Here is a 13,559-nt window from a genome sequence, read left to right on the forward strand (position 1 = left end):
ACTCACTTTTTGTTTTTATACTTTCAATCTGTGAAAGAGAGAACAAACATTTCAAAAATATTAAAACATGTATTTAAAAATTACAAAAGACAAGGGAAAAGATTGAAGGACAAACAGTTTTTCAACAACTTTGACACTTACAGAAGCTTCTGCTTCTCCAGGCCCCCTACACAGTCCTAAAGATATACATTTTAAACTAACAGTATCTTGATGCAGATGAAGTGAGGCCTATCTTAAAACATGGTGCATCTTTTGCATTGCTGTTGTCTCAGAAAAGTGTCGCAAGACACTAAAATTTTAAATAATTGCTTCAGGATGCCAATAAGATGTGTCCTATCCAGAGGTTTGTTTGAGGTGAGGCCTACTCAGGGTTGCAGATGAAATTTCGAGTTGTTGAAGAGAATAGAGGACATAATACATGTGAAGGTCTACCAATGAAGTGAGTCATGTCCACTGCACTCTTGAACAAAGTCCAAACCTCCTATGTTTCCCTGGACAGACCTAAACTTGATCTGCACAATGTGATTCGTAATGATAGGAAACACAGGTGATGTAATTGAAATACGTGCAATTTATTTTGCTCATTTCACAATCACATCACTTGTGTTTCCTTTGCTTAGGTATCTCATTGTGCAGATGTAGTCTAGCATATGAAAGAATACGCAGAAGTGCAGCACTGCATGCAACAACTTTGACACTTACAGAAGCCTCACCTTCTCCATGCCTCCTACACAGTTCTACATATACATCATAAATGCAAACAGTACAGAATTAATTATACATGTTAAATGGTTTATTTTTGCTGTTCTCAGAATGTATCAAAATTCACTAAAAACAGTGACTTGAAGGTATTCATCATATAACAGCGGGGAAAAAAAAACAAAATCAAAATGATTGTGTTTAAAAAACCCATACAACATAGGAAATCAGAATTCAGAACTCCTTAAAGTTAACTTACTTTCCATGACGTCAAAGGATGTCCTATGAACAGCTTACACTCTTTTGTGCTGTTATTACTTTCAGCCCGCCACTTTCTGAAAGAAAATCTCCATCGTTTTTAAAAACATGTTACATGCAATAAATGACTTCTTGCTCTCTACCACAAGTTTCCACAAGGCCAAATCTTGTCAGACCCATTTATAACTCTTGGATTTCTTGTAAGCCAATCCCGTCATTTGGCATTTCCGCAACTTTCAGAATTAAAATGTTGAAGATCATTTTCACAATCCTGGAATAGTAATATCTTCCCCTTCTTGCTCAGTCATGTTCTACATTTCCTATGACACTGATACTGCTTACTATGAAGCAGACTTACACTAACTCTATGACTACTACAATTATTTAATTCTCTACATCACTTTCAATCACAAAGCAATGTAAAACAGTAGACAGCGTTGCAGACTTACATTCCCTCTACTCTATGTTTTGATTGGCTGCTTCAATTAGCTTATAAAAAGAAATAGTTTTTCTGAACTCATTCAAAGTGCATGTATTTCTCCATGACGTCCAGTGTTATGGTAAAAAGTTATGTCTCTGTACTACACTTATCCTCAAGGCCAAATAGTGTAGGAGCCATGAGAACTTCTTGAAATTCCTCAGAGCACATCCCGAGATTCTTTCCCTAAAATTTTGGTTTTAAAAACACCAGGTAAGAGTTTTTAAGGTCATATGGCAATTTTTTTTTGAAAATTAAAACAGAATCATTGCAGAATGACCAGCCATTTCTACACTTTAAATAAGCTGTATAATGTCCTGATGTTATTGAAGGGCCGTCATGATATATAATTGCTGCAGTTACAAAAGTCCTTCCTGATATTGACAACTGCGAAGCTACAAAACATTTTATTAAAGTTGTCAATTTTGTTCCATCAGGCCTACATCGTTGGAACATTAAAATGACATACTGGCCATATGTTCGTATAAATAATGTGGACATCATTTCAGATTTACATTGGCTACACTCCATGTTGTGATCAGCTGCTTTTACTAGCTTATTAAAGGAGACTGATTTACTGTCTGGCAAAGTTAAATATATAAATCTTTCTGAGTCTACACTACTAGTACTTGATACCATACAGTTCTCGCAGTCATGCTGCCATTGATAAGAAAGCCCAAACAGCTGATCTACATCTACACCTTCAGCATGCAATACATCAAGCATATACAATAAAAATTCCTGACAATCTTGCTGAATATTTTGAGAGAATTGTGTTTGGCCTGAACATCTGTCTAACAGATTTCGAATTTCAGACACACTTTCTATGTTTCTTCTATCAGTGCTACATTTCTCTAACACAGAATTTAACAAACTGCAAAATCTTTGATCAGAATTGACCACAATCTCTTCTTTTACATTTTCTAGAGAAAACAAAACATTAACCACTACATTAGCATAGCAGTTGACACCAGAACTGTTTTCAAATTGAAAACCAACAACATCTTCAACAGAATCCTTTTTGTTTCTGCTTGTAATTTTAGGTTCATCGACTTTTCGTCTTTTTGCTACAACCTCCCCAGTATTGGTCACATTTCTTCGTTTCCGGCCTACCACACGTTTCTCAAACAAAGGATACTGAGGCAAATGTGACGCATACTCTCTTCTTAACCTATTGTATTCCTTAACACAATCTAGATCCGCACAAATGTTTGTGACATCACACTCAATCAAGTACAATCCCGATAAAGTTCTAACTCGTGACAATGCCACGTATGCCATACCCTCCTTGAACACAGAACTGCCAATATTCACCAATGCACAGTCTACACTTAAACCTTGCGATTTATGGATTGTCACCGCATATGCCAAGCAAACAGGAAACTGCTTACGGCGAACATATAAGTCTTTTACAAGCAAAAATCTAGCAGAGCAACGACCAATTAGCTGTACTTCCTCAATGCCATCAAATTTAATTTTTAAAAATTCAATTCCATCTCTATTTCTGTATTTTACAAAATCAACAACATTACCCATTGATCCATTTACCAGACCTCTTTCAACATGTAAATTCCTTCTTAAAATTATACGGCAGTTCAAGCACACATTCAGAGTCTTTTCAAAACCTGCAGTTTTAGATATACTCTTCTCTAATGAATCCAATTTTGTTTTCAGATTCTCAGACAAAATAATTGTTGATCCCATATGCTCTACTTTGTCAATAGCTTCCAGTTTCACAATCTCTTGCTTTTCTAAATGCAACATTTTGTTGTTGAATTTGGAACATTCTGCAAGAGTTGGCATCAAACATATTCCAGATTTCTTATCAGTAATTTTCTGAAAAATATTCTCAGGCACAACATCTTGTTCTGGATATAAATTTGACAGTAATCGTGCATGTAAAGCTTCTTTCCCATGCTCGGTCACTTTTCCAATTCTAACATCTTGTAGAATAGTCTTGTAAACTTCATCCTTCGCCTGACGCATATTTTCATGCAGTTCAGCATAATTGAAGTTTAACCATATATTGACGTTGCCAATGCTGCCTAGGCACTTCCTGGTATCTTCATGCGTGAGCATTTTGAACACAGGTTGCCCTTTCACTGGTGTCAGCTGCAGAAGATCTCCGAAAACAATGATGTGTTTGCCACCAAATAACACATCATACTCTCTTTTGAGAACTTCTTGCATTCTCAAATGCACAAAGGCAAGCATGACATTGGAAACCATGCTTACTTCGTCAATGATAAGAAGTTTCATTTTCCTCAAGATTCTTGAAACTTCAAAACAAGCATCTCCAGATAGCTTGTGATATTGTAATTTGTTGTCATGCTCCACTGGCAGCATCAGTAAACGATGTAAAGTAATCCCTTTAATGTTATGTGCTGCCAGTCCAGTTGGAGCGGTGACAACACAAGACAGCGATGACTCTGTCCTTTCCTGCAAATAGCATGAAATTGCTTTAATGAGGAAACTTTTTCCAGTTCCCGCTTCTCCACTCACGTACAGTCGGACAGGCTTCAACGATGTACATGAGCACTCTTTCTTGTCATGACTTAATCCATGATCAATTTGCATGGTAACTTTGTCATATATTTTCCTCTGCTCAACGTTGAGTTGTCTTTCCAACTCTTCTAAGTTAACCGCATCCTCCTGAGCATGTGCCATGGCTCTTTCCACTTCATTCATGGCAGTGGCAGCTTCATTTTCGATAACAGGTCCTCCTAGTGACTCAATGAAGCAGAACTCTGACTGTCCTGAGAACTGTCTCTGGCAATCTCGGCTGCAATCGTTGCTTCCTGCTCAATTTCCGCATTCAACATTTCTACATATTTGGGAAAAGCAGGACATTCTATGGTCTCCTTGGCGGCATTGAAAGAGTCTTCGTAACAGAGGAAATCTCCAAGCAGTTCCTCTTCTGCACGCCAAGGCTTGAAAAGTTGCAAAAGTGCTAAATAGAAAAACTCCTTTTTTTCAGGAGATTCGCCACTCAATTTTCGATGGTTTACCAAGTGGCATTTTCTTTGCTTGACCAGACATCCCTCACTTCCTATTACAGCATACACTCCTTTCTCAGTATCTTCTTTGATGTTCCTCTTGAATATGTAATTTTGAAGAACCTCATACAGACAAACATTGTCGAGGTGACTGCTTCTATTTGGATAATATGTATCCAACATGTTGGTCTTCAAAATGTCGGTACTGTTTGGCTCCTTTTCCGCCAAATACTCAATTTCCCGCACAGGTTTGAGAACTCGATTACGCGTTGCAGCAAGACCAAGACTCGCCCAAATGATACTCCTGGACTTAGCATAGAGACTTGCTGAAGACAACCGGTCAGAACATTCGTACGCTCCGATTTCTCGATGCGACAACATCTTCAGACTGAAACTGTACAACTTCTTGCTGAGGCTCTTTTCATGGGAAATGTCCTCCCACATATCCTTCAATTCTGTCTTCTCTTTTTTGGTGATGTAAGACGTCACATACCGAGCCACAGCCATACAGTTATCAGCCACAAACTGTATATCCATGTTAGCATTCCACATGGACAAAATCACCGGGTTGTAGTCGTTGATGTACTTGGACTCTTCGTTCCTCTTCAAATTGTATGTGTTTTTAGGTGATTTCTTCATGACATTATGTCGCAGCGAAGACATCAAACTGTTTACTCTTCCTTTAGAAATCACCGGTCGTGGAAAGCCGAAACGACATTTGGTGTAGAACTTGTCCTTGTTTCGGAATTTACGACGGCAGTACTTTCCACATCGATGGCTTTGGAAACGCAGAACTTTTTCTCTTAGGCTTTTCTTCTCCTTTGCGTTTGGAACAGCACACGTAGAATACTGTTGGATGAAACTCATCACTGAGTCTTCTGGATCCGTTCCAAATTTAGGTGCATCCTTGATCCACAGCAACATATGTATATGAGGAGCACCTCTTGCTTGGTACTCCTTTCTCCAGAAGAAATCCAACACCTCTCCAAGAGGTGGATTCTTCTTATTCATGATGAAAGACATCATAGCTTCAAATCTATGATTGAAGTACCTACATACATTGACTGGATCCAAAGAGCACAGTTCTCCGGGTGTCTTGAATTCGATGTTATCTACGTTAGCATTTGCCTCTCGTAGAAATTCAAGTAAGTCTTCCCAGCCATACTCGGCACAGCTCAGAGTGAGGAACCATGTGGGAGTACCTAAGTTCCTCAGCATACATTTTAAATCACCATGACGACGGTACCAGTACTCATTAGTACCACGCTGACACGCCATGAGATTAATCAGGTGAGAATCCAAAATACTGTCTTGGACATTGACTTTATCTATAAAGTCACTTGCCGAGATGTTTTGCATGTGTATACCACTTTTCAAGATGTGGTTCACTGCATATGACAGTCCAGACAGATCGCTTTCAAACAGGAGATGAAACAAATAGGGAATGCATTGTCGAAACCTAGCATCTCCTGCATACAATCGCAAAGTCCGGTATTCAGAAGCAGGAATTTGATGAGGTCGCTCATCATATCTTCCTCCCTGACCTGTTGGAAAAAGCTGTGGGAAACACCGAGCTTCCAAACTTTCCTCCCAAACACTAATGGGACTCCCTTTGGCTTGTTTCATTTGAAACAACTCAATAGCATTCCCCATGACTTCCTTGGAATGCAAAGGATGAACACTATAATGTTCATATATTTCTTCACTAGTAGAGGGTTCTACTTTCTCAATTTGACCAGCACACAAATCGCTATCCTCTCCCTCACTTACTTCCTCTTCTGCAACATATACATTCTTATAGTATTTATTATTTTTTTTCAAATACAATGTTGCCTTTTTAACTTTCCTAACATCTACTAAATCTTGCCATATTTTCTTATTCTTTGTCGGAACCCCATTAACTAAGATAACCAGAGGTTCCTCTTCCACTTTTTCTACTCCAATTGTGTTAATGTTTTTCTTCAAATCTAGAGGCAAATAAACAACTCTTCCCTTTAATCCTCTCTGTAAATCTGATGGAGGCAATTTCCCTGTCTTTGGCTCCATTCGTACAATAGCCTGAAAGGGATGGACACTTTGAATCAAAATAGATTCATAAGTATTTAAATCCTTCAATTCAGAAGGAATCCCAACCAATTCCAGATTATTATGAACTGCTCTAGCAGGCATCTGATTTTGATTTAATTTGCAACAACAATAAGTACACACACGTTGATCAAATCCCAAATCAAAACAATTTTCTACCATCAAGTATGTTGCAAAATCCTTCCATTCACTATTATTTTCCCTTTCACTTTTTGCATATAAATCCACTAACTTAGTCTGATTCTTATAATAAGTGCGTCGACAACACACACAAGTGAAATTAGGCCTCTCACTTGATTTCACCTGAAACGTCGCAATTTCCCTCTGGAAATTATCTGTACTGGAAACCTGTACACTATCTTCCACATTACCCTCTTCTTCTGGGTCAATTTCAACATTCTCCTCTTTACTTCCAAAGTAACAAAACTCAATTTCTTCACATATGTTCTTCACATCTATTTCAGAACCATGCAAAAGAGCAGCGCATAATTGTTTAAGCATAATTGCTGGACTCTTAGCATAATACAACATTCTAACTAATTTCCTCACTTTATTATGATGCACTGCTAGCATCCTGAAATGATGAAAAACACTCTGGCATACTCTCCTGGAAAGACAAGCCAGTGAATGACCATGCAAACCTGTCACTTCTCTCACTCTGCAAGGATCTAATTCTTGCAACAACCTTATTTTCTGCTTCAAACTTTTCTTATTAAATGACCGTACAAAATCACAAAGCAAATTGATGGAATCCTGTCGCACACTGCAAATACCACTACACTTCCAGGTGTACACAGGACCCTTAGCACGTCTTCCTAAAACCTCATTACCTAACACCTCTTCTGTCTCTGTTGTCACAAGTTTTTCTTTTTCAACTGGACAACCATCTTTCACTTCATAAGCACGACCACTGGTGTCAACTGCATGCACCAAATCATTATCCTGGAAATAACTCTCCTCATTAAAAAATGCCTCACAGCTTGAACTATGCATCCATTCTCCAGAAAAAACTTCACAAAAATTACAACGATTAACTATTCTCTTCCATCTACTATTTCTTTTGAAATCATAAATTGCCTTGTTTAGCTTCCTAATTCTATTGATTATCAAAATAAATAACTTACGTTTAATTTCAAATGCCTGATCAATAACTTTCTCAACTTTTTTTTTTCTCTTATAAAAAAACAGTTTCTGTTGACCTTTCTTAATATTTTTTAACAAATTGCCAATTATCCTGTTGCGGAACATTCGTTTACGAATGTCCCTAAACTGTTGTTTCCTTCTACTATCATGCACAGACTTATCTCTTGCTCTAGCAGTAACATTTTTGATTGGCCTTTCCTTTCCATTTGATTTGCTTCTCTTTTTATGGACTGAAACATTTTCTGTAGTAATATATTTTTTTACTACACATATTTCTTATGAAATATTTTGTGCTCTTACCCGGTGCTTTCTTCGTGACTTGACAAATATTTTTGTTAGAGGACTGCTGCTTATTTTGTTTCACCTGCTGTCTTTGACGTTTTGCAGCCTTTCTCTGTCTTTCTATTGTTGGCATGGTGAAATCTTGAAATGATCTGCAGTTGAATCTGTGGTAAAATATAATAAAAAATGTTATTAACCATTATTACCAAACAGTAAATCAATAACAATGATCAAAAACTTAACACACTACTTGACATTTTAAATAGAAGATTTTTTAGTCCTTGGCAAATTTACAATACAGAAATAGCAGAAAAGAAATGACATTTATATTTATGTTACCTGTGCTATTTTATATGTGAATTTGATCTAATTTTATGAGCATATTTTAATATTTTATTGAAGACACTACACATAACCTGTTTTTGAAGGTGTCTTTATTTTTAAATTAAACGGTTTACATTTTTACTTTTCATTAATTATACATTTTAAAAATAAATGTTTATATTTCCATAGGCTCAAGCAGGTCAGCTTCCCACCCTATGTCATATAATTTGGACAAATCTGCATCCTCATCACGCTCTTCTTCATCCTCAGGATTTAAATCATCCAATGGATCAACATCCACTGATGTTTCAATTACAAGTTCAATGATGAGGTCAAAATCAACTGATTGCAGATTGTCGCTCATGTTGATGTTGTCTTTATCTTTAAAGAAAGATAACAACAATGAGATGTTGCAGAGTAAGAGACAAATCTCAGAGATTATAATAGTAAAATTGTTTAACAAGAGTAATATTTTGCAGCTATTATTTAGCCATGTCCAGCAATGCTGATCAGGTGAAGACTATGTCTAATTTTTCAGTGAACAGGACTCATCTCTTCTTAACCTTGGATAAGCCTCACCGACTCTGTGTGTCCTGCACATACTTAAATGTAAAGGGGCAGATTTATGTTAAATGGCACATCCCCAGGCATGCACCAGTTAACGTGCACCGCTGCTCTGCCACCCATGGTGTGCCGTATTTACAATCAGATAGGAGAAAGCTGCGTCAAAACCCTGCGCCTGCTTTAAGCAGGCATAGGTCTTGACGCAACATTGTGGAGATGGGGCACCCCTGAGCCTTGCTTGAGCTGCATCGCACTTGCGATACAACTCCAGCAATCACTACCTTTACAGCACAGATACATCACGCATCTGTGCCATTTTTGCCCCGTGATGCCCCGCATTGTAAATGCAGCACACCATGGGTGGCGGAACAGCGGCGCAGGATGACTGACACATCCCTGGTGATGCACCAGTCATCATAAATCTATCCCTAATCTTCTTATCTTGTTACAGATGAACCGCCATATGTACCATCAAACTATTTTGCATTTCCTAAATAGCGAATTTTAAGGAATAAATAGCAATTCTTTACCATTCCTAATTTGCAATGAGCAAATTGCTAATTGCAAGTTACCCATTCATTTCCATGGGCTAGGAGCCTCATAGGAATGAAGGTTTAATTTGCGATTAGCAATTTGCTCATCACAAATTAGGAATTTTTCCAAGGGTGCAGGGGTGTCTCAAGAACACCCTGCTGCACCCCTGAAAAAGAAATTTGGGGGCATATGGCATACATACATGCCCTAAGGGCATGTGTTGGCGTCATATGGGACCTTTTGTTTTTTTGAAAAAAAGCTTTTTGAAAAGAATTCACAAATTACCACCAATTTACCACAATAGTTTCCAAATCCTTAATGTCATTTTTTACATATTTTTTGTTTGATACATTGCATTTAAGTAATCGCAAAATTTGCAAATGCTTCAGTGCGGTCGCAAAATAAGGAATAGCAAATTTTGCTACTCCTTATTTTGCATCAAACTTGTTTGATACATACCATTTGTCTAATTAACATTCGCAAAGGCCGAAATTCGCAGAATTTTGATCTTTGCGAATGCTAATTAGCTTGATACATATGGCCCCAAGTGAGGCCTGTCTTGCAACATGGTGCATGTTTTGCATCACTGCTGCATCGGTTTCATGTGGTACGTTTTTTTTACACCATGACATATCTGCCTAAATGCATCAATTTGTAATTTTGTCGCCTCATAGCAAATCTTTTGCACCGCCGCTGCATCATAAAAGTGACGCACAGTGGCGCAAAAGAGGCATACACCTATCATAAATCTGTCCCTAGCATTTTAAATGATTAATTCAGGATGACGATAAGGTGTGGCCTATCCAGAGGTTTGTTTAAGGTGAGGCCTACTCAGGATTGCAGATTAAAGTTACGCTTGATGAAGAATACAGAGGAGATAATACATGTAAAGGCCTACCAATGAAGTAAGTAATGTCCACTTCATTGCGCCAGTCATCATAAATGTATCCCTAAGCTTCTTATCTTGTTACAGATGAACCGCCATATGTATCATCAAACTATTTTGCATTTCGTAAATAGCGAATTTTAAGGAATAAATAGCAATTCTTTACCATTCCTAATTTGCAATGAGCAAATTGCTAATTGCAAATTACCCATTCATTTCCATGGGCTAGGATTCTCATAGGAATGAAGGTTGCAATTTGCGATTAGCAATTACCTCATCACAAAATAGGAATTTTTTCAAGGGTGCAGGGGTATCTCAAGAACACCCTGCTGCACCCCTGAAAAAGAAATTTGGGGGCATATGGCGCACATACATGCCCTAAGGGCATGTATGGGCGTCATATGTCACCTTTTGTTTTTTGGAAAAAAAGCTTTTTGAAAAGAATTCACAAATTACCACCAATTTACCACAATAGTTTCCAAATCCTTAATGTCATTTTTTACATATTTTTTGTTTGATACATTGCATTTAAGTAATCGCAAAATTTGCAAATGCTTCAGTGCAATCGCAAAATAAGGAATAGCAAATTTTGCTACTCCTTATTTTGCATCAAACTTGTTTGATACATACCATTTGTCTAATTAACATTCGCAAAGGCCGAAATTCGCAGAATTTTGATCTTTGCGAATGCTAATTAGCTTGATACATATGGCCCCAAGTGAGGCCTGTCTTGCAACATGGTGCATGTTTTGCATCACTGCTGCATCGGTTTCATGTGGTACGTTTTTTTTACACCATGACATATCTGCCTAAATGCATCAATTTGTAATTTTGTCGCCTCATAGCAAATCTTTTGCACCGCCGCTACATCATAAAAGTGACGCACAGTGGCGCAAAAGAGACATACACCTATCATAAATCTGTCCCTAGCATTTTAAATGATTAATCCAGGATGACGATAAGGTGTGGCCTATCCAGAGGTTTGTTTAAGGTGAGGCCTACTCAGGATTGCAGATTAAAGTTACTCTTGATGAAGAATACAGAAGAGATAATACATGTAAAGGCCTACCAATAAAGTAAGTGATTTGCACTTTATTTTGCCAGTCATCATAAATGTATCCCTAAGCTTCTTATCTTGTTACAGATGAACCACCATATGTACCATCAAACTATTTTGCATTTCCTAAATAGCGAATTTTAAAGAATAAATAGCAATTCTTTACCATTCCTAATTTGCAATGAGCAAATTGCTAATTGCAAATTACCCATTCATTTCCATGGGCTAGGAGGCTCATAGGAATGAAGGTTGCAATTTGCGATTAGCAATTACCTCATCACAAAATAGGAATTTTTTCAAGGGTGCAGGGGTATCTCAAGAACACCCTGCTGCACCCCTGAAAAAGAAATTTGGGGGCATATGGCGCACATACATGCCCTAAGGGCATGTATGGGCGTCATATGGCACCTTTTGTTTTTTGGAAAAAAATGCTTTTTGAAAAGAATTCGCAAATTACCACAAACTAGAAGTTGGTGGTAGTTTCCAAATCCTTAATGTCATTTTTTACATATTTTTTGTTTGATACATTGCATTTAAGGAATCGCAAAATTTGCAAATCCTTCAGTGCAATCGCAAAATAAGGAATAGCAAATTTTGAACTAAGGACATTTTAAGTCATTTCCACATGTGCAGTGTTTTCAAATTATGATTTGAAAATCGTTTTTGGGGAAAAGTAATGGTTTGCAAATTTATGACAAGGACATAATGGTGTATGCTTCTCTATAAGGCATTTCAGTGTCTCTGATGTCATTTTTCCCATATTACATTATAAGACCTTTCCCCATGGAGCACATTCCTTGTAAATATGCTCCCACCTGTGCATGGTGAATTTAGATTTTGACTGTTTGAGTCACATAGCCATGTTAAAAGTGACCCAAAAAAATTGCAAACGCTTTAAAAAAACACATTCATGTGTCTTAAGGACATTTTAAGTCATTTCCCCATGGACAGTGTTTTGTAAGTGGCGCAAAAGAGGCATACACCTATCATAAATCTGTCCCTAGCATTTTAAATGATTAATTCAGGATGACGATAAGATGTGGCCTATCCAGAGGTTTGTTTAAGGTGAGGCCTACTCAGGATTGCAGATTAAAGTTACGCTTGATGAAGAATACAGAGGACATAATACATGTAAAGCTCTACCAATGAAGTAAGTGATGTCCACTTCATTGCGCCAGTCGTCATAAATGTATCCCTAAGCTTCTTATCTTGTTAGACATCAACCGCCATATGTATCATATAACTATTTTGCATTTCCAAAATAGCGAATTTTAAGGAATAAATAGCGATTCTTTACCATTCCAAATTTGCGATGAGCAAATTGCTAATTGCAAATTACCCATTCATTTCCATGCGCCAGGATGCCCATATGAAAGAAGGTGCAATTTGCAATTAGCAATTAGCTCATCGCAAATTAGGAATTTTTCCAAAGGTGTAGGGGTGTCTCAATAACACCCTGCTGCACCCCTGAAAAAGAAATTTGGGGGCATATGGCGCACATAAATTTTAACAACATTCCTTTACCTCAAAAACGATTTTCAATTCATAATTTGAAAACACTGCCCACAGGGAAATTACTTAAAATGTCCTTAAGACACATGAAAGTGTTTTTTTATTGCCTTTCCAGCATGGTTGGGTCACTTTTAACATGGCTATGTAACACAAACATTTAAAATCTAAATTTGCCATGCACAGGTGGGAGCATATTTACAAGCAATTTGCGCCACAGAGAAAGGTCTTACATTAAAATGGGAAAAATAACATCAGGGACAGTCAATTGCCTTATAAAGAAGCATACACCATTATGTCCTTGTCATAAATTTAAAAACAATTCCTTTTCCCCAAAAACGATTTTCAAATCATAATTTCAAAACACTGCACATGGGAAAATTACTTAAAATGTCCTTAAGACACATAAAAGCGTTTTTTAATTGCCTTTGCAGCATGTTTGTATCACTTTTAACATGGCTATGTAACACAAACATTAAAAATCTAAATTTTCCTTGCACAGGTGGGAGCATATTTACAAGCAATTTGCGCCACATAATTCATAATTTTCTCCTTAAAGCACACTATTCTCTATCTAAATTAAAGAAATATTTTCTCACCTTAGCAAATACTTTGAGTTTGAAAACAGTCTCAGAAACACACCAATTTGTCTTCAGCAGAGCAAAAGGTATGCACTCCAGAGTCTGCAGCTATCAAAAGCACAGAAATGCTGTAATTCTTCACACATATCTCTCATGTCACCCA

The sequence above is a fragment of the Lissotriton helveticus genome, chromosome 4_1 (assembly GCF_964261635.1).
Source record: "Lissotriton helveticus chromosome 4_1, aLisHel1.1, whole genome shotgun sequence".
In the NCBI taxonomy this organism is placed as follows: domain Eukaryota; kingdom Metazoa; phylum Chordata; class Amphibia; order Caudata; family Salamandridae; genus Lissotriton; species Lissotriton helveticus.